Below are 21,726 nucleotides of genomic sequence, written 5' to 3' on the forward strand. Positions count from 1 at the left end.
TTTTGAGATACTAACTTCCTTTACCAAATTTACCTGGAATTTGAACAACTGGTAGTCAAAAACCATTTAACATCCTTCTGCATGTACTTTTATTATTAATTAAACAGTTAAGAAGGACTCAACTATATTTATCAGACAACATGCTAATTACTGCAGATATAATTGTGACCCAAAACAAACCCATATCCCATTCTCAAAAGACTTACAATGTAGTGAGACAGGTATTAATAAAATGATCAAATAATAAAAATTTTAAAGTAGGCCTAAAATAATCAAAAGAGGCGAGGCGTTCTGAAGCAAAGGAATGGCAAAGATTCCCTCAAGGTGTTAGACAAGCTGCAGTCAACCAGGAGGGAGGAGGAGGGTGGAACACGAACTGGAGAAAAATGCACATGGTCTAAGAAGAGAGAACCATGGTGGATTTGAGATCCATGTGGCAAGACAGAACAGGCTGAGTGAGACCAGGGAAGCAAGTAATAGTCAGATCACATGGAACCTGGTAAACATGGAAAGATTTGTCTTCGCACTAGAAGACAAATGGGAAGCCATACAAAGACTTTGAAAAGCAGGAATATGAATACTGGTAGGTTTGTGCTTTTTTGAAGTTTAGTCTACCTCATTATGGTGGACAAGTTGGAGGGCAGGCAGAGAGGATATCTGTTGTTTTAAAAAAATATGTTTGTGTCCATTAGATAAAATAAATGGGGAAAGATGTGCAAATGCTTTTTTAAGAAGATGCTTCCTTTTAGCATTAAATTTTGGAATCCAGATGTTTGATTGGGGGCAGAAGAGGACCCAGAGAGTCAGTGTGGCCTCGATCCCCAATGTGGGTGTCCTAGCTAACCTCAGAGTCGAAAGCACTGTACAAGGGGATGAGGTTCAGAAATTTGTGGTGAGAAAGACAGGGCATCTTCCTGATTCAGTTTTGCCTGGTGTAGGTTAGTGATATTACCTGAGAAATTCAGATAAAGGTAGGAGAATACTGAAGAAAATGAATTTTTACCCAAATTTATCCTCTAAGTAGGAAAGAAGTCTGCAAGAATAAAAAAAAATGTATGTTTAATTACAGTGTGGCACAAACAAACTGCCAAAGAAGACACATTAATGATATGCTTGGTTGGGTAAGTATACAAGAGCATTTGCCATATGTAAAACTATTTTTCCCACTTTTAAAAGAGTGCCAAGGGGCATTGCTCATCTACATGACAAGCTGTTTCCAATGATCATCTCCTCCTGCTCAACATTTGCCCAAAGCATTGTTTAGATTTTCACTTCCCTCAATTACAAGTGTTTAAATTCAAGCATGATATACTAAATTTGAACACTGAAGATTTGTTATATTAAAAAAATATGGATGACTAAGGTCTAAAAGCAAACATATGTGTTTGATGCACAAACCATAATAAAACTGGTAGGTGGGCTGTTGAGAATGTAGACCACAGTAAAGCAGAAACTGATCATTCTGGAATGTTTATCATGAACCAGGCACTTTCACATTTACTATTTCACCTTACAGTCACTACTTACCAGTGAGACAAGAATTAGAATTTTCATTTTTCAGGCAAAGAAATGGTGGCGCACTAAATTGAAATAACCTGTTTAGGATAACACAGCTTGTAAGTGGGAAGGCAAGAATTTAATTTTCTCTCTGTGTGTGTGTGTGTGTGTGTGTGTGTGTGTGTTGCTGAGGATTGAACCCAAGGCCTTGTGCATGCAAAGCAAGCACTCTACCAACTGAGTTATATCCCCAGCCCCTGAAATTTAAATTTGAATGTGTGGGTCTCAAAAGCCGATTAATTTTACAAAATTGATCTGAAAGCGTCAGCCACACTTTGCTTCGGCCAATCTTAGGCTGATTAGGCACTAAGGCATTGGAGTTTGTGCATACGTGCATGTGTGTATGTGTGTGTATAAGAGAGTCAGAGACATTGAAAAAAAGAGAGACAAAGAGATTGGTTGCCTGCAAAAGAGCTTGTAGCCCGTACAGTGGGGTAGTAAGAAAGGACAGAATGAGCATATCACTACTTGCTTTCTTCTTAAGAAGATGGAGAGGGAAAGAAAGTAGATTTCATTAATTGTTAACCAAAACAAAACAAAACATTGTGCATATATTTCATTGAGTGGTTAAAAAAAAGGATTATTTGATTTTTTTAAAAGATAAAATACAAAAATTCTTGTCCCATCGGAAATGTTTGAGAGAATGAAAAAATATTTAGGCTCATAGAAGAAGACAGTGAAGGGACTTGGCATCTCACCCTGGAACAAACATCCTATGGGAGAAAATAAACCACATTGTGGCTGGTTTAATAAAATAATCTGCACAATGGAGTAAAAACTGCAAGAAGACAAGCAAAGGCTTGATCCTAAAAAGCTCTGTCTAGCAATGTGGGAAGGCAACTCAAGATAAAATAAGGGCCAAATGGGCTCAGGTCATAAATTTGTTTAAAGGAAATTCAGGCATAAGAAGGGAACAAGATGCTTCCCAAGATGTTTTCTAACTCTCTTATTCTGATTAATAAGATTTTGGGGGCCAATTCAGTCTGGCTCAGCCATGAACTCGCAGTGTGGTCCTGATAGTATCATCCTGGATGATATTCGCATGCTGCAAGTTCAGAGGAACAGAGAAATGCTCCCACTTGTTGACTGCCCCAGGCAAGGCAGCAGTCAGAATGGCTCTAAGTCCCATCCACAGTACTTGGCTGTCCTGTGCCTCTGACTCCTGTTTCCTCACCTACTAAGTAAGGGTAATATGTACTCAGATCAAAGACACTCATACAATTTAACTAGAAGCAATCTGTAAAAGTCCTTGGCAAAGTTAACATATTATTATCTGTTAGTGCAGTTTGCAAAAACACAAGAACCATAAAACCTGTGAGTGTGAGAGGTGAAGGGACAAACTCTAGATCAAATGGATCTACGACTTTGTGTCTTAAAAAAGCACTGAACTTTGGGGAAAAAAAAATCCCCTACGTAGCTTTTCAGTTTTCTTTGAATCTTAGCCTGTTCAGAGAGATAGGACAAAATTAATAACCAGATAAGGCTGGCCCCAATCCTTAGAAAAATTCTATTGAGAATGGACTATTCAACCACCAAGATAAAGTTCACTTTCTTCAAGGACTAAGTACAGAACTTCACTATTTACAAATATGATGAGAAAAGCAAAAATATTCTCAATTTAGGGCTAGAGGAGTTGGTAGTCGTGTTGGTCAGTTTCCTATCACTGTTACAAAAAACAACTTAAAAAAGGAAAGATTTCCTTTGGTTAGGGTTTCAGGGGTCTCAGTATGTGGTTGCTTGGCCCTAATTGCCATGGGTCTATGGAGAGGCAGAACATCATGGAATGAAGCATGTAGATTAGCAGGCCTAGTCACCCCATGGTGATCAGGAAAGAGAGATAGAGAGAGAGAGAGACGGGGGAGAGAGAGAGAGGGAGGAAGAAAGAGGTTGAAGAAAAACTATAACCCTGAAGAACACATCCACAGTGATCTAATTTCTCTAACTAGGTCCCGTATCCTAAAGTTTTTTCCACCCGCCAATAGTGCCACCAGTTGAAGACCAAGCCTTCAATACATAAGCCTCCAGGGACATTCCAGATTCAAACAAAAGCAGTAGGCTCAGGCATGCCATGCAAGTAAATAATATGGCATAGAATGCGATCACTGTCACAAAGGAAGTACCAAGCAATTGCTACAACAATTCTTAATTACTTCATTTAACAAATTCAATAGAACTGTGTATGAGCCAGGCATTGATCCAAGTGCTTCATATTTAATATGATCTGTCACAACCTAGGAGAAAGATGCCTTCACTGTCCCCATCTTGCAAATATGGAAAGTAGGCACAAGAATATTAAAAAATTGCACAAGGTCTTGTGGCTAATAAATGGTTGAGAGCAGAGACTGAGTCCTGGAAATGAGTCTCTGGAGTCCATGCTCTTATCCTCTTCAATATCCTGCCTCTTCTTTCTAGACAGGAATGAGGGACTGTACCTACTAGATAGAGACTTGCAGGGACATTGAGTGATTTAGTAAGATTTATAAGATGTCTGCTGGTAGAACAGGAATAAAATGGTGATCCAGAGAAAGAGTAGCATAATCAAGGGATGAGAAGAATGGATAGGAGAAGGATTATATTGACAATGGCGGGTTAGTCCTGGTTACTCAAAGATTAGAGGCCCTCAGGGGGAATAATGAAAGCAGTACTTTTTATGTAGTCTTCATTAATCATGTTTCAGGAAGTTGGGATTTATTTTTAAAAACTTGAAAGTGAATAATCAGTAGAGTAACGGGACTGACAATGGAATTTGGTGATAGTACATAGGGAAAATTGCCAGGAGTAGAAACTGAACAGAGATACTCACCAAAAGAGATCACTGTAAGTACTTGATGCATGAGGCAAAACTCTGAACTAGTGAGGATTGAAATAAAGTGGTAAAGAAGGCACAGCTAAGGTAGAAGTGACACAGTCAGCCAAATGAAATACAGAGCTTAGGGAAAGTTTTTATTTTGCTGATTAGTGTCTTGGTGACTCTTAGAGGTCCTCATCAGAAACGGAGGAAACACAACAAAATGGGAGAAGGTTTGGAGGAGATGATGAGTTTTTGTTTGTTTTTGTTTTTAGTTATAGGTGAACACAGTATCTTTATTTTATTTTTATGTGGTGCTGAGGATCAAATCCAGTGCCTCCTATATGGTGAGTGAGCACTCTAACTCTGAGACATAATCCCAGTCCAAGATGACAAGTTTTGATTGGGACATGCTGAGCTTGCAGTAGCAGTGGAACATTCAAGGAAAAATGCCAAGGGGCAGGTGGAAAAGTCAGGAAGAAAGCCAAGAGAGATGAGGGGGTAAAGGTGAGATTGATTCTGGTCTTGCATTCCCCCTTATCCAGTGACCAAGCCACTCTTACTCTGAAGGCAGCAACAATTTGACCTATAGCTGTTTCTTGGCTCCCTGCCCATGTCCTGAGTAGAACTACAGAAGTTCTTTTCAATTCTTCTATTTCTGATACAACTGCACTCCCTTTCTATATATATATTTTAAAAAAATGAGTGAGACATTTGTGTGTGTGTATATATATATATATATATATATATATAGAGAGAGAGAGAGAGAGAGAGAGAGAGAGAGAGAGAGAGAGGAGGAAAAAATGATGTAGTATTTAGATCACAGAATCAGTCAGACCAAGGTAGCTTGAATCTTTGTTCCACTATCCCTTGAATAAGTTACCACTTCAAAGTCTGAATTTCTTCATGCACAAAATGGGTATATATAATTGCTGAGATGAATACTGAAGATTCAAGAATATGGGTGGGCCCCAGTAGACCTCTGATACGCACAGTTATGTAGGAAACACTTATTATAGGTAGCTATTATATTTGCTTAACCCACAAACTCTCAGAAAAGGTGTGACTATTAGTCTCATTTTATAGAAGGAACTAAATCACAGAAGGTAAAATAACTTGGCCAGAGTCTCCCTCCTAAAATGCTATTTTGGTGGCAGCTGGGGGATTAATTACAAAAGTATTCAGTGTGGATTAGAGCTACCTTTTTAAAAAAAGGAATGCAACGAGTATAGTTATTTGTAGGGGATTTCTGAATGAGAAGCTAATACTGGAAATTCCATTCACTTGGGTGGCAAAGTAGGCCACATTTGATAAAGTCAAATGTTACCCTAGAGGAAACTGAGACAAAACCTATCATTTAGTATTCTTTGGAGTAAAGAACCATTTCTCACAGGTGTTACAGAACTTTTACAGGAACCAGCCTGTTCAGAGTTTAATATTTGAAATTATGCTTTCAATGATAGCTTTGAGTAATCTGGCAAGGAAGTACTCAGCCTGGAATAAATGCCAGCATTGACAACATTTCTGTTTCTTTTGACTCCTTGTCCATTGGTCCTCTTTGGACCGAGATGTGAAGAAGACCAGGACCTGATCTTCAAGGAGTCTTAACTATGCCATCACACTGCTCTAGGAAACAGCACAGCCCACTGATCTCTGGAGATCATCACCACAGGAAAAAGCAAAACTCTTGAGAATGGACATGTGTCTTAGGCCTAAGGCCTTTGTCAGCCAAACTATCATAAACGTTAGACTGATGTGAGGCCTTAAATTATATGTTGTGAACAAATACAAGGAAGCAAAAAATAAGTTTATTGCCAAGTGGTTACATCCTAGAGTGGAAAAAGTATTATTGTTCCTTATAATAACTTAGATCATTAGAATAGAAAGAATCTTAAAAACCAAGTCAGCTTTTCAACATGTGTCACTATGCACAGTCACGCAGTTAACTGACTTTGGAAAAAGTAGACTGGAAACCCATTTTCATGCAATGCTGTATTTTGTGTGTCTCTTTCTTACCATGATGGGGATTTGAGAAGTTATATGAAATTATTTTGCCCTTTAAATGTGAAGAAAATATTTATAGCAAATGATATATTACTCACCCCAATGATAGATTACTCATCCACATTTTTTAATTCTATTTTGAATGTGCCTTGACTGATTTAGTTTATTTTTCTTTCACTTCCTTTTATTTTTTTAGACAAAAGTATTCCTGGAATTGTGTACTTTTTTCCCCTAAATAAAATAAAATAATCACTAAGTCAGTTAGCTTCCTAGATCCTAGTCCTAACTATAAAATCTAATTATAAAAGAAGAGGGATTTAATTAAATCTTCTTTAAGCTCCCCTTCCAGCTTCATAATTTTATGACTCCATGACCTTTGGAAATAACTAAAGTGCCCAGCAATAGGGGAAGGGTCACAATCTTTTCTTGTGATGATATACATTTAGTCTTTAGTCTTTATGTTATGTATCAGTTAAAAATAAATTTAATTTTAAAAGATGTATTTAGTTTTGAAGAAAAAGTTTATAAGGTAACATGAAAAAATGTGGTACAGGGGCTGGGATTGTGGCTCAGTGGTAAAGCGCTCGCCTAGCACGGGCGGGACCCGGGTTTGACCCTCAGCACCACATAAAAATAAAAGCATTGTGTTGTGTCCATCTACACATAAAAAATAAATATTTTAAAAAATGTGGTACAGAACAGCATACAATAATTAACATACACAACTATATCTCTCTGTGCATGTACATATAGACAGCCATGGACTCCATTAATTTAAAAAAAATTATTTAGAAATAAAATGTTACAAAATGGTTTTAGATTTTGGAAGAATATACCAATTTGAAGGAATGAACTAATCACCATGGAATCAACTAATCAAGCAAAGATTAGAATCTGTAATGTAATATCTGTTTCCCAATACATTCTTTCAAGAGAATAGAAACCATGTCTCCTTCAAGGTTCCTCATATTCACCCCATCTTTAACAACAAACACTATCTAAAAATATTATAAAAAAGGATCTTCTGCAATCACTTACTCTAGCAAGTGGCATAATCAGTATAAATCTAAGTCACTTTAAATATTGAAGTAATCACTTATAACGATTTTTACTCTATTAACTCAAGGGTAGGAAATAAAAGTTTAAGAATTCCTATTGAAATCTATATAATTTTCAATGAAAGTATTTGTGTCAATTTCTGCTCAGAAAAAAAGACTAAAATTTAAAGCCATGTCAAGAAGAAGTAAGTTGGTCCTATCTTGTTCCTGAGATGAAATAATCAATTTACTTTAGTGGACCATTTCCACCATTCATAGATGTGGAATGGCAAGAGTGGAGTCCCTGAATTTCTAACTTGTTATGAAAACTATAGAACACTGAAGAAAGAAATTGAAGAAGACCTTAGAAGATGGAAAGATCTCCCATGCTCTTGGATAGGCAAAGTTAATATTATCAAAATGGCCATACTACCCAAAGTGCTATACAAATTCAATGAGATTCCAATTAAAATCACAAAATTACTCCTTATAGAAATAGAAAAAGCAATCATAAAACTCATTTGGAAAAATTAGAGACCCAGAATAGCCAAAGCAATCCTTAGCAAGAAGAGTGAAGCAGGAGGCATCACAATACCAGACCTTAAACTATACTACAAAGCTATAGTAACAAATCTGTTTATGATGAAAAAATAATAAGCCTATTGGCCCTAGTCATTCAGTAATCATTCCTGAATTCTGTGATTTGAACTCCTGTAACATCCACATGTTAAAATGCACCAGAATGAATGAGACATTCGTAATAGAAACATGTAAATCACCCTAAATGCAGGAACTAAGAGAAAGTTCAAAAGCAAGCAATCCCTATACCAGTATTTTATGTGCTTCAGTGAACCTATGGCTTCTAATTTGACTCAGGCAAATAATAGCATTTTTACCAACATTCCAACAAACCTTCAATAAAGAGACAACTACAAAGATGAAGACAGAGATGAGACTAGAGAACAACCTCAGATTATTTTGATTATTTTCTTAGTAACAGTTAAAATGCTATAACCTTCTGTCTGCTTTCTTATCCTCGGAGATTTCATTGGCATAGAATCTACATGCATTTTCTTGACTTTTCATTTTAAATGTATTATGGTTATACCTCATTGATGTATATCAGATTAACTAGCATATCTTGCTTTACATTTTTAAAAACCCAGAAGTTAGGAATAGGTTAAAAGTTAGGAATAGGTCTCTCCCCAGAGAGAGACCAGAAAAAGAAGAAAAACATTCTCAGGCATCCAGTGGCAGAGAAAGTTAGACCTTACATAGAAAAGGCACCAGAAAGCAGCACTAAAGGGACTGTTCTTTAAAAGGACACATTGTATGGAATCTTAAAAGTTAAGGAATACATTCACAATTTGCTGTGAGATAAAACAAATTAAAACTAGCAGGACTTATTAAAATTTCTATAAATTACTAAGGCAAGGAGAACTCTGAGCTTATAATCATGGAATGATGGTGTGAAAACTCACCATAAAAAGCTTTCCCCATTCTTTTCTCCACCTCTTCCTGCCTTTTTTCCTTTCAACATTGTCAAATAATCATGAGATACTGAGGGTATAGAAAAGACACATTTGTGCTGGTAGTTAAAAAAAGAGCCGGGCAGTAAACAGATGATTTTTTCTAGTTTAAAGAAATTGGGCTCTTGGTGGCCATTTAGAGTAAAGTACACATACTTTGTCTTCATTTGAATCATTATGAATGTTTTTCTAGTAAATGATAAAGTTTATTTAATTATCAGGTTTTTTTAGAGTTTTTGGTGAACTATTATTGTTTGTATTTACTATCTCGCAGATATACAAGTGTATATCTTTGAAGTTTTTATGTTTTTAATCACCCACTGAAACAAATCTACTTAACTGCAAACAGGTGAAAGAAAAATTTGTTTTAGACTAGTTAAAAGACAAGAGAGAGAGAGAGAGAGAGAGAGAGAGAGAGAGAGAGAGAGAGAGAATAGAAGGGAGAAAAGAAAATTCAAGCTACTAAGGCAATATTTTCTCCTTGAGATCCGAGGCACCTGAGTCACTAAATTTATTTCACTGCAATCATTTTGTAGGTCAAACCAACATCTCCATTATGAAACCAGTGTCCACACCCCAAAAAACCAGTTTGTTCTTTTTCAAGCCACCTCAGTTGTTTTCCCCTGAGGAGGCACAGCCTGACACAGACTGTCACTGAAGACACAGTCAGCTATTAGTAATCTCCTTATATTATGATGACCAATTTCTCTCATCTATTTTATATGCCCCTAATTTTATAAAAGTTATAATTCCAGAATTTACTGAAGAAAGTATATGCACACACAGACATACACTGAAATACCACGCTTGTACTCAGAAGAAAAATAGATTATAAATACTGTTAATTTCTAAAAAGAAGAATTCATGTGCAAAGTTGAAAATTTAGGGTATACTTATTTATATCTCAAACTATTTATTTTATGAGGGAGGTTAGAATCATAAAGTTATACAATGGATCTTATGTGCTCATTGGAGATAAGGTTATTGGGCAAGGAAGACATGGAGAGGGGGCTAAGACCTGGATAAATCTTCATGAGCCTAAGAAAATTTCAAATAGTAAAAATACAGGCTTCCTTGACTATTCAAATGTAGTGGGTGCAAGACCTGCAGGACATCTATCATAAGGTTCGAGATCAGCAAGATGACCAGCATATGAAGACTAGGGTCTGGAAGTTCCCACTGCTACCAATAAAAAATGCATGGTGTCTTGACAGGCAGCGAGCATCAGAGAGGTTTATCAATGAATCCCAGGTATGTGACTGAGCCATAAGGCAAGAAGAAAGGTCTCTAGATGCAGGAGACTCCAGGGAGTCTTAGCAGAGTACCAGAGTAGAATTCAGGACAAAGGAACCATAGTAGAAACTCCTATATGAGAGCTAGACAACAGGATCCAGATCTGCCTAGAGAATAGAACAGGATGATGTAATGGGGGGAAACCATGATGACTTGCTGTGTATTTTACTTCAAGCCAGGCTTTATCTTGAACACTGAGGAAGGAGACCTATCTAGTGGTCCCAGGTATGTTGAGGAAGAAAGTTGTAGGGGAAAATAGAAATAATAAAAATAGTTAACATTGGACGAGCATTTAGCATGCGCCAGGCACTGTTTTAGGGTTTTCTTTGTCATAATTCATTCATTCGTTACTTAATATTTCAAAACTTTGTGATTGTAATCACCCCCACTTTACAGTTGAGGAAACAGGCTTGAGAAGCTGAGCAACTTACCCAAGGTTGCAGCCAATACCGAGTGGAGCTATAAATTTAAATGCAAGCAGTTTGATAGCATAACTCATACGCTTAACCTCTATTCCACACAGACTGGGCATGAAAGGTCCCAGAATACTGGACAAGAAAATAAAATGTCTACTGTATAGCAAATGAACTTCAAAAATAGCAAGAGCTGGATTTAAATCTGTCTTCAATCATGTTAAAAGATTATCTGCCAGATAATCCTGCCTTTAATTATTCTAAGCACTTTACATAAATTATGTGATTGTCCTGCATCCCTCTGAGATAGATATGAGTATTATATCTGCTTGAAATGTGAGGAAACTAAGATGAAGAGCTTCAAGAACTTACCTGAAGCTGTTCCAGAGCTTATGTTCTTAGCCTGGGTCCTCCACTTCTTCCCAGGTAAATGGAAGTAGCATTGGAGGTGTCACACAGCTTCATGGAAATTCTGATATGCAGTAGGCAGCTTGTGTGACTCAAGTTTGGGACACAGAGTTCTACCCATATGAATTATTATCATTGTGATTAGAAGCAAACAAGACAGATGATGGGAGAAAATTGTGATTCAAAATATCTTTCAGCATTCCCATTCTCCCACTTGCTTTTTACATTCAAATACAATGACCCATCCCTTTAGCCAGGCCAAATTACTTCTCAACAGCAAGTTTTAGTGTGAGTGAATTCTCATTATTGAATTATGTTCAAAATATGAACCATATTTTGCTGGCATTAGTTTAAATCTCTACTTCTGTATTTTCCTTGCTACAAATATTGTTTCTACCTCTTTTTTCTGAAAGTTTTAATCAACAGATGTTATAGCTGACTGCTCCTTGGTATTTATCCTAAAGAATTAAAATCATCATGCTACAGCAATACATGCATACTCAGGTCTATAGCAGCATAGTTCACAATAGCCAAACTATGGAACCAGCCTAGGTGTCCATCAATGAATGAATGAATTAAAAAAGTGATTATATATATATATATATATATATACACACACACTCACACACACACACACACACACACAGACACACACACAATTCAGCCATAAAGAAAGATGAAATTATGTTATTTTCAGGAAAATGGATGGAACTAGAGACCATTATGTTAAGCAAAATAAGCCAAACTCAGAAAGTCAAGGGTTGTAAGCGTATTCTCTCTCATATATGGAAGCTTGAGAAGAAAAAGGAAAAGAAAGATGGCGGTGGGGAGTGGGTCTCGTGAACATTAAATGGAGATCAGTGGAGAAGAGGAAAGGAATCTGGGAGGGAAGGAGGAGAGGAAAAGGAAAATACTGGAGAATAATATTGGTCAAATTATATTGTTATACTGTGTGCATGTATGGATATGTAACAACATATCTCACTGTTATGTACAACTATAATGCACCAATAAAAATATGGGAAAAAAGGAGGGTATAGTTAGAATGTACCTCTCATCTAATTGTGGTGTAACTATACAGTCTTTTAGTTGTTTGGGAAAAGTAACTTCCCTCCAGGCTCTCTGTGCTGCTGTACGTGGATAATTTATATTTTTCTATGACTCCAAACAATGAGACGAAGACTTTGCTAACAGGTGGTTTCTCACTGGGGAGCCTCCTGTTCTGGGAATCCTGCCAAGTCTTTTATAATGATTCCACTTTATAAAATGGGATCCCTGGCATTTTAGCAGCAGGGACTTCTTTTGGAAAGAAAAAATGGACCTATTTATTTGTATTATTATCCCAATCCTTGGGACACATTAATAACCAATACTGTTCACACAGTGCAACCTTCTTTAATTGAACAAAGACAGATTTGCCAGTTCCAACAAAATCAAGAAAAAACAAATCATGGAGATATCTTCATTTGAATGACCGAGATGGCATAAATATATTGTGGCACATGGCTTGTGTCTCACATTAGACCATCCATCCTAACTCAAGAAGAAAGGGCCAAGGTGGAATGGAACTCAGTTCTCTATATCAATAGGCCATTGATATAGTGGCTTTCTAGATCAACGAGCCATTGATACCTACCCGAACACTTCTCAGCACTCTGCAGTTTTCAAAGAACTTTAAAATTTTTTTTATTTGTTTTAATTAGTTATACATGACAGTAGAATGCATTTATGTACTTTGATATACCATACATAGATGGGGTATAATTTCTCATTTTTCTTATTGTACATGTTGTAGAATCACATTGGTCATGTGGTCCTATATATACATAAAGTAATAGTGTCTGTTTCATTCTAGTATCCTTCCTTTCCCCTATATCCCCTCCCCTCCCTTCACTCCCCTCTACCTCATCTAATTCAAAGAACTTTTAAGTACAGTATGAAGTTTGGTTGTCTCAATAATCTTATGAGATATACAGAGTAGATATCCCTGTCCTCTTTTAGTGGATAAGGGAATTAATGCTTAAAGAGAATAAGATAGATATTTGGGTCATATAACTCTAGTTGGGAGTGGAAACCTTCATATTTGGACCACCAATTAAGGACTCTTTCTGCTATTCAACAATGGCCTATTTATTAAAAAAATATAAACAGAAACCATGTCTGTAAGCTTCCTCAGTTTGTCGCATAATATCATTCTTGCTTCCTCAAATGGGTAATAACATAGGATATAATCTTGTGCAGAGATTCTGTAATTTTCTAGTGGCTGGTTCACTGCTCCCCAGATGAGATCCATAGGTACCTCTCCAGAGGAGGTAGTGAGAAATTTCAAAAGAGTATGCAAGACCCAGTGAAGATACAGAAAAGATGAGCCCATGTCCATGGGAAAGCTCATCTAGGTGAGGCTATATCCAAACCATTCATGTTTTGAGAGATTCATTCTCTCTAAGACTCTCTGTAAAACCACAAAAGTAAAGATTACCACTTCAAAACAGTTTGTAATGATTCTATGGAATAAAGTTAGTGAAACATCTTTTTTTACAGAGTAGAGTACTAAAATTAATTGTGGTGATGGGAAGGGGTGATGGGATTTTTATTAAAACAATCCATCTGACTTCTCTCTCTCTCTCTCTCTCTCTCGCTCGCTCTCTGTATGTGTGTGTGTGTGTGTGTGTGTGTGTGTGTGTGTGTGTTTGTTAGAGAAGGAATGAACCAAGTCCAAAGACCAAGACCAATTTCCTTTAGTAAAATAATGATGACACAAAGATGAAGGTTGTTTTTTAATTCCCAATTCTTAACTATGACTTCATAGAGTTTTACAATTTGTAACATGCTATTATGAGGAAATTTAATTAGCAAATAGATAAGGCAATGCTTTTTCCCTGTGTTTAATTTGAAGAAGATACATCACTGCACAGAAAGCGAGTTTTTATTTGGAAAAATGATTTGTTGATATGGAAAATAATTATAAACAAGATTTTTGACTATGAAGAGAATCTGTGCAATCTTTTTGTCCAAAAGACTTTCAAGGTAAGATGGACACATAAAAGTTAAGGATAATTTAGGTTTTAATTTGTTTGGAAAATAAACATAAATAGTAATATTCATATGTGTTTATGTAATTAACACACATAATTTCAACCCTATTCCAGCCCATCTTATGTTGCAATATTATGTATAAAAATATTAATATTAAAGTATTTTGACATTAAGTGATCAGAATCTAATATTACTTTTTTGTTGTTCTTTTTAAATACATATGAGAGAATGTATTTTGACACATTATACATATATGGAGTATACCTTATTCTAATCAGGATCCCATTTTTGCAGTTGAACATGATGTGGAGTTACATTAGTCTTGTATCGTATATGTACATAGGAAAGTTATGTCCAATTCAATCTACTGTCTTTCCTATTCCCACCCTTCCTTCTTTCCCTTCATTCCCCTTTGTCTAATCGACTGAATTTCTATGCTTCCCTCCCACCCTCCTTTATTATGTGTTAGCATCCAAATGTTCTGATATTTTATTTCTTAGGTGGAGAAAAGGCTTATTTTTTATACTCATGAAATTCTACCAACGTTGGGATAAATTTCCCAAGCAATGTGCCAAACTATTACTATTGTGGCCAGTTTGTCATTAACTTCTTAAACAAAAGCATAAATACAAGATGGATAATGGCTGATTATGCATCATTAAAGCAGAGGAATATCCGGGGTTCAAATAATTCACTGAAGGAACAACAGCATCTCTACAATTATATTGTCATTCTGCAATATAATAACAGAGTGTTCAACACAAAGACCATATGGCACACTTCCACTCTATCTGAATCATGTTTTTATATACACCACAGAATTCACTTTTTGGCTATCCTACATTCAAAACATAAATGGGCAGGAGAAAACAGACAGAAATAAAGAAAACAATCGCAGAATAGGAATGTAGGAACTATGAGCCAAAAAATTAGGGCTGACTATTCCCAAAGTCTTTTGAAGAGATAAAAATGGATAGATACAAATTATTATTTATATACATGGAAGATCAATAATGTTTGTAGAGAAGATGGTAATTAATGTCTCCCCTTTGATTATTAGACTAAAAGAATGCTGTACAATTGTAGCAGTGCTATTTAGGTGAGATACTAAAAACATTCCTCTCTACCTTCCTCAATGGTCCACTCGAATGGAAGCTATTGAGGGGTGTGCACAGGTTAAAAATAAAGGAAAGGAGAAGCAGCATGAGAGAGGTACACTAGATGCACCCAAGATATTAGTTTTAAGGATGCTAAAATGTTCATCCATTCTTTAATGTAGCTTTATTCTAACCCAACTGACAAAATTTTATTCCGGAGGTAGCACTTTGTCAGAAATGGTCATTATCAGAGATAGAAAGAAATGGGATGTCTAGAGATATGCCTTGGATATAATAAAGGGGTACTAAATATCATGGTTTTTTTTCTTAAGGTATGAGAAAATACAATATGTACAGGGAGGTCTCTAGATTAAAGGAAAGAATTAATCTGTGCTCAAAAAGGGAAAAGGTGAGTTCCTGACAGCATGCCTTTCTCCTTGAAGAAGCTCATGAAACCAAATAGCTCCTGGAAATAGTTCTCTGGCATTTGCATGTAGGTCAACCCTCTGTTCTGTTACCCTCTGCTCTGTCTACTTTGGGAGATCACAGGTTCAACCCCAAAGGAGAAAACCACTACTGTCATCTCATACCCCTCCTCACTCTGCACCTGAAAGAAGTGATCAAGTTTACTCCTAAGGCTTTTCTTGCAAATAGACTTATTGTGATTTCAAGGTGTTCTTTTGGATCCTCAACTCACAACTACTTGTGCATCAATTCACTTGTGCTGGCTAAAATTCTATTAATAGCCACAATCTTCCTATATAAAATTAGAGAAGGTTGAAAAAGGTGAATGTTAGGCTGAGACTAAAATTCATTCATGGATTCTAAAATACCATGTGAACTCTAACAGTAACTACTGATTACTATCTTATTCTCTCTGAGAGGAGAGAGACTAGGTTGCAAGAGAAAGCTGGTACCTAAAGATAAAGTCCTTAGTTCCCCAAAATGGAGATTAGAATTGTCAGGGGGGAAAAAGGATGTCATGGATGGAGCTATTTTGAGCCTCCTACAGCTGTGCCTACACCACCTGGCAGCACGCTTACTGAGGATCTTTATTCAGAAACCTCGTTTAGTATGTGTATGTGTCAGGCTCCAATTAGCAAATGGGGTTTTGAGGAAGGGATCCTTGCTGTAGGTAGGGTGAAGGAAAACACAGCAGCAAAGGACTGGAGAAGCAGGAAGATGTTGCCACCTCCGGACCACCAGTCAGGAGGAAGGAAGAGGGTAACCAGACTCTGCAGAAGCTAGAGCCAGGGCAGGGAGCTTGCTCTACCTACTGAGAGACTCAGGCACTGTGAGAAAAGAAACAGCAGGGGAGGGGGGCATAAATAGCTGGCCTTCCTCATCTCCCACCTGCTGACATATGTTCTTGCTTCCCCCTGATTAAATCAAACAGTGAGCCAGAGGGAACAGGAGCCTGGATGAAGCAGACAATTTAGGGTCACCATGTTCCTCTTCACTGGGTGTGGAGAAAGGTGGGAATCCAGGGGGGTGAGAAACAAATGAAGAGTCTTTTATAAACTGATTTTTGCCTTTAATATGGTTCGACTTTATTTTAAAGAAACTTCAATGTGAAGTGATTTATTATGTCCATGAATAAGTAATTAAATTTTCAAATTCTGCTTATACAAATTTCAATTATATCTCTCAGGTTACCAGTCCAATGGATATGGACTGATATACTCAGACAGCAAAATAAAGGACAAAATTCCTTGTTAATTTCCTTTTATTAAAAAAAAAATCTTTCACAAAAAAGAAACTAAAAATTCTAATAGTTATAGTTATTAGTAGCTTGCAGTTTGCAATGTAGCTCAGTATGTGTCTGATCTGCTATACTGCTTATTTTAATAAGCTACATTGAAATGATTCCTATTTGATTTTGATTTTCTAAACTATTACAATACATTTAAAATCATAGAGCAATAAGACTTTCTAATGAGCCACACTCCTTAATCAAATAGTATTTTTTTGCATTAACTATTTACAAGATACTCTTGTATAATATGTGAGATACTGAACAAATGTAATACATGACCATCATTACATCATCAACATCCTGAGGACTATGTAGATATACTTGAACAAAAGCATAAAACAAAATCTTTAAATACTAGAGTATTAAGCAATGCAGTAAAAAATGTGTGATATCTACCACAAAATAGAAATAGATATGTGAAATTCTATTAACAATTTTTTCATAAGGAGAAAAACTGAAATATTACTAATTTTTAACATATTAATTGACATTGAATTCCTCACTTGGTCTATATATCAAAAACCACTTGTTACTGAGAATAAGTGATAATTGGATGGTTTCTAATGAAGGGAGAAAGAAATGCTTTCACTTGCTCTTGACTTGTTATAATGCATAATAGTTTATGCATGTCCAGGTCAGTGGGTGTGTGCTTTTTTATTTAAACAATTTGTTATTAAAAATAGATAAATGACTTCAAATTTTCCTTACATAGTAACAAAAAATTAAAAAAAAATAATATTGATAACACAAGTACATACTCACAAAAAATACAGAAAATAAAAATAGTGTCTAACATTCAGTACAAAATCTTTTCAGATGAGGACAATAGAAATCTACACCAATTTGACAACAAGTCAACCAAAGAAGCTGGAAATCATTAAGAAGACAATTTACAGCATAGATTTATAGCTAACATCACTAATGATGAAATTCAAATTATATTTTTCTTTGAGATGTTCATAAAGCTATTGCTGTTTGCAAATATTAAAATCATTCTTTATTTCATGCTTAACACCTTTTAATCCAGTTTTATATTTAAAATATAAATAAATAACAGTTTTGAGGTATGGACTTTTAAAAATAAATTAAATTAATATGGATTTAAGGCAGTATTGCAATACTGTTTTAGTTATAGGGTATGCTGTCAAGAGCTTTTGGGTCACTAGTATAGACCATGAAGATAGGAAGAAAGGGAAAGACGTTCTCTGAACATACTATTTTCCCATGCAGTTTCTCAAGTATTTCTGTAGTTCTGCAATAAACAGCATATAATTTGTTCCTTCCCTAAATGTTTCTATTATACCTGCAACAATATTGTTTTACCTTCTTCCATTAAAAGAATAAAAGTGTGTGTGTGTGTGTGTGTGTGTGTATTATATTAACCATTTCCTATGATCCAGCCAGTGTGTTAGGATTAGGATTTGTGTTACTATTAGGAGTTAGGGTTAGGGATTAGGGCTATTGTTAGGGTTAGGGTTAATAAGACTCAAGGAATTTACAACCTAATAGGACTTCAAATGCCTCTTCAGGCCAAGGAGCTGAACTTGGGAATTCCATATTCTAATGCCTAGAAGGAAATTAAAAAAAAAAAAAAATCAGGAACCTACGTCAGCATGGAACTAATGGAAACAGGGTAAGACTTGCCCAGGTAAGTTTTGGAACTCTAACAATGGCATTATGAGAGCAGGCTTTAGGTGTAGGTGTCCCTATCTCTCTAGTTCAAAATACATAACCAGAGTACCAATGGTATGCATGTGGTTATCATATTCTCCAGAAATACCAGATTGGTAGGTTGAGCCCAGAAGATAAGTCTACACCCTAATTCCCAGATTCTGTGAATGTTAACCTATGTGGAAAAGGGGTCTTATAAGTTCCATAATTGTTCCTTCCCTAAATGTTTCTATTAGGCCTGCAACAATATTGTTTTCTTCTTTCATTTTTTTTTTTAAAAAGTGTGTGTGTGTGTGTGTGTGTTATGTTAACGATTTCCTAGGATCCACCCAGGGTGTTAGGTTAGGATTAGGGTTTGGGTTAGGATTAGGGGTTAGGGTTAGAGTTTAAATTCAAATTTTTGAGATAAAGAGATCATCCTGGATTATCTTAATGGGCTCTAACCCAATGATAAACATCTTTAGAAGAGACATAAGGGAGATTTGAGAGGGGACAAAAGAGGAAGTTCCATGTGGTGATGGAAGCAAAGACTGAAGCAACAAACCTACAAACCAAGGCACCCCAACAGCTAACAGGAGCCAGAAGAAGCAAGAATGGTGTTTCCCACAGAACTAAAGGAACCAGAGTCCTATCAACATCTTGATTTCAGACTCCTGAATCATGGAAGAACACATTTTATTGTTTTAAGGCACCAAGTTTGTGGTAATTTGTTACAGCAGCCATAAGAAATCAATGCAACTAGTGAAGACTGTAGCCCCAGCATGTGGTCTGGGGATGTATTAATACTCAAGAAGTAGTAAAAAATAGACATTTAAGAACTCTGGGACCAGGGTTGTGGCTCAGTGGTGGAGCGCTTGCCTAGCATGCGTGAGGAACTGGGTTTGATTCCAGCACCACATAAAAATAGAAACAAATAAAATAAAGGTATTGTGATCATCTATGACTTAAAACAAACAAACAAACAAAACCCCTCTGGTGTGTAAGGCATAAAAGAAGGACAATGGCTAGCTTTAGAGTGAACAGGAAGAGAAATGACTGAAACAGTTTTTCTTGAATATAACAGGTACCTACCTACCTCCAACCTTACAAGATTATGTGGAAGTAATTTTATGTATTTATGGATGTTGCCCAAACTTTGACAAAGAACTCCTTTTTTCAAAAATTTTTTTGTAGTTGTAGATTGACAGAATACCCTTATTTTATTTGTTTTATTTTTATGTGGTGCTGAGGACTGAACCCAGTGCCTCACGCATGCTAGGCAAGCACTCTACCACTGAGTTATAGCCCCAGCCTGACAATGAACCTCTTTATTTGGACCACCTTTCAAGCCCAATTCATCCTTGAAATACACTAAAGTAATTCTGCTGTAGATTAGCAGATTTTTCTTCTACTGGTTCTATGTCACACAATTACACAGGGGGAGAAGTATCTGCTGCTACGTTTTGAGGCAGGGCTTCTATATGATCACCAGGAGAGCTTGTGAAACAGTAGATGTGGAGTGGAGCTTGAGAATTTATGTTTCTATACTGATACTACTGTCAGTCTAGGGATCTACTTTGGGAACCTCTGTCTTAAGACTATAATCTTAAGTCATGGACTGACCACTTAGAGTGGGGCTGAGCAGCTCTCCCCTGAATTGGACAGTCCTGGATGTGTCTGTCTTGGCTAGGGCACGGAATCTTTTCCACTATCTTTGAGTGATTGGGTCATAACTGGTACTTGGTCTCTTTTTAGAAGCACTCATAGTACAGATCTATTAAACCTAGAGTATCAGGAAACAACCTGACACTGGCTTGAATGATGATCTGCTAAGTGACCCATGAGGGTTAATAAAGTCACTAAGATTGTCTCCAGAACTACATGACTATCCTCTCCAATAGCAAATAAGTGTCCCTTGAGACTCTCTAGCCTAAATGGTTTTGTTCTTGCATATTGGGTAGTTTTTCTGGATACTTGAATTTTTAACAGGAATTTATCTATATGAATGAAAGAGATAGTACTAAAATGCTAACAAAGGAGATTTTTGTATCATGGGGCTATAAAAAATATATTATACTTTAGCCCTGGTAAAGAGCTCTAAAGTTAAAATTTTGAGCCCCAAGGAGACTAACATGATCCACAGTGACTTCTTAAATATCCTGTTGTGGATCATGTTAGTCTCTCTGGGCTCTTTTTGGTAGTTCTAGGAAAGTGACCTCTTTCCTACAATCAAACACAAAGGCTTTCGAGTCACTAAAAAGCCACGTTTTTACAAAGTAGAAAGTTCATGATCAGTTGAATGGAGCTGGACAAAGGGACCAAAGAAGGCCACAGTCTCATGTCCGTGTAGAAATGAGGTCCAGGAAGAGAACCAGTTATTCTAGTGTCCATTGGTTACTTACTCAGACATGAGTTGCAAGAAGAGAGAGCAAGACATGGGCCACGACAAGCTGCAGCTTCACCAGAGGGAAGAAAGTATTCACTGTGGAGGCCATAGACAGTCTTAAGATACCTTGGGTACCTGGGTGGGTAGCATGGGGGAAATACCCACCACTGAAATGACAGTGTCAAACCTTGAAATCTTGCAAAACTAGTAGTGCTCTTTGATTTTGAACTTGGAGGGCCCAATTAAATCTCAGTAGAGGGTCAAGGGCTTCAAAAATCTGCAGAATTGACTCTTAAACACAACAGTGAGAAGGTGTGTCTAATGATTTGAGAAAACCAAGACATATTTAAAATTGGATGGAGAGATCAGACAGTTGGAGCCTCCTCTTCTTCCCACCCATTTTAAAGACGTGATTGTAATGTAAAGATGCATATGTCGTGACCATAATTTTTCTTCCTTGGTTCATTCATGTCTAGGTAATTCTAGGTTAAGTCCCTACATCAAAAACTTTCCACAATTTAAAATTCAGAGTCTGTTTCATTTTTATCATTAAATACCCAACATTTCCAAAGTAATGAAAATGGACACTTACATAATTTTATTCTCTCTAAAAACATATTAGCCTTATGACCATATTATAGAATTAAATTTTTGAACCATTTTAAATTACTCCCCAAATCAAAATACTTTAAGTATTTGCTTGTTGGTATTTTGCAGATAAATTTTGTGATGAAACAGTAATGTTTTTATGACATTCTATTATGGACAGGAA

At 36.4% G+C, this 21,726-nt stretch overlaps 1 protein-coding gene across 6 annotated transcripts in view; it reads right to left on the bottom strand.

Annotated features, from left to right (window-relative positions):
* Window positions 1–21,726, bottom strand: part of Map2 (microtubule associated protein 2) — a 278,404-nt gene that overhangs the window by 232,330 nt on the left and 24,348 nt on the right. The window lies entirely within an intron of this gene.

This window comes from Marmota flaviventris, chromosome 11 (genome assembly GCF_047511675.1).
Source record: "Marmota flaviventris isolate mMarFla1 chromosome 11, mMarFla1.hap1, whole genome shotgun sequence".
NCBI lineage: Eukaryota > Metazoa > Chordata > Mammalia > Rodentia > Sciuridae > Marmota > Marmota flaviventris.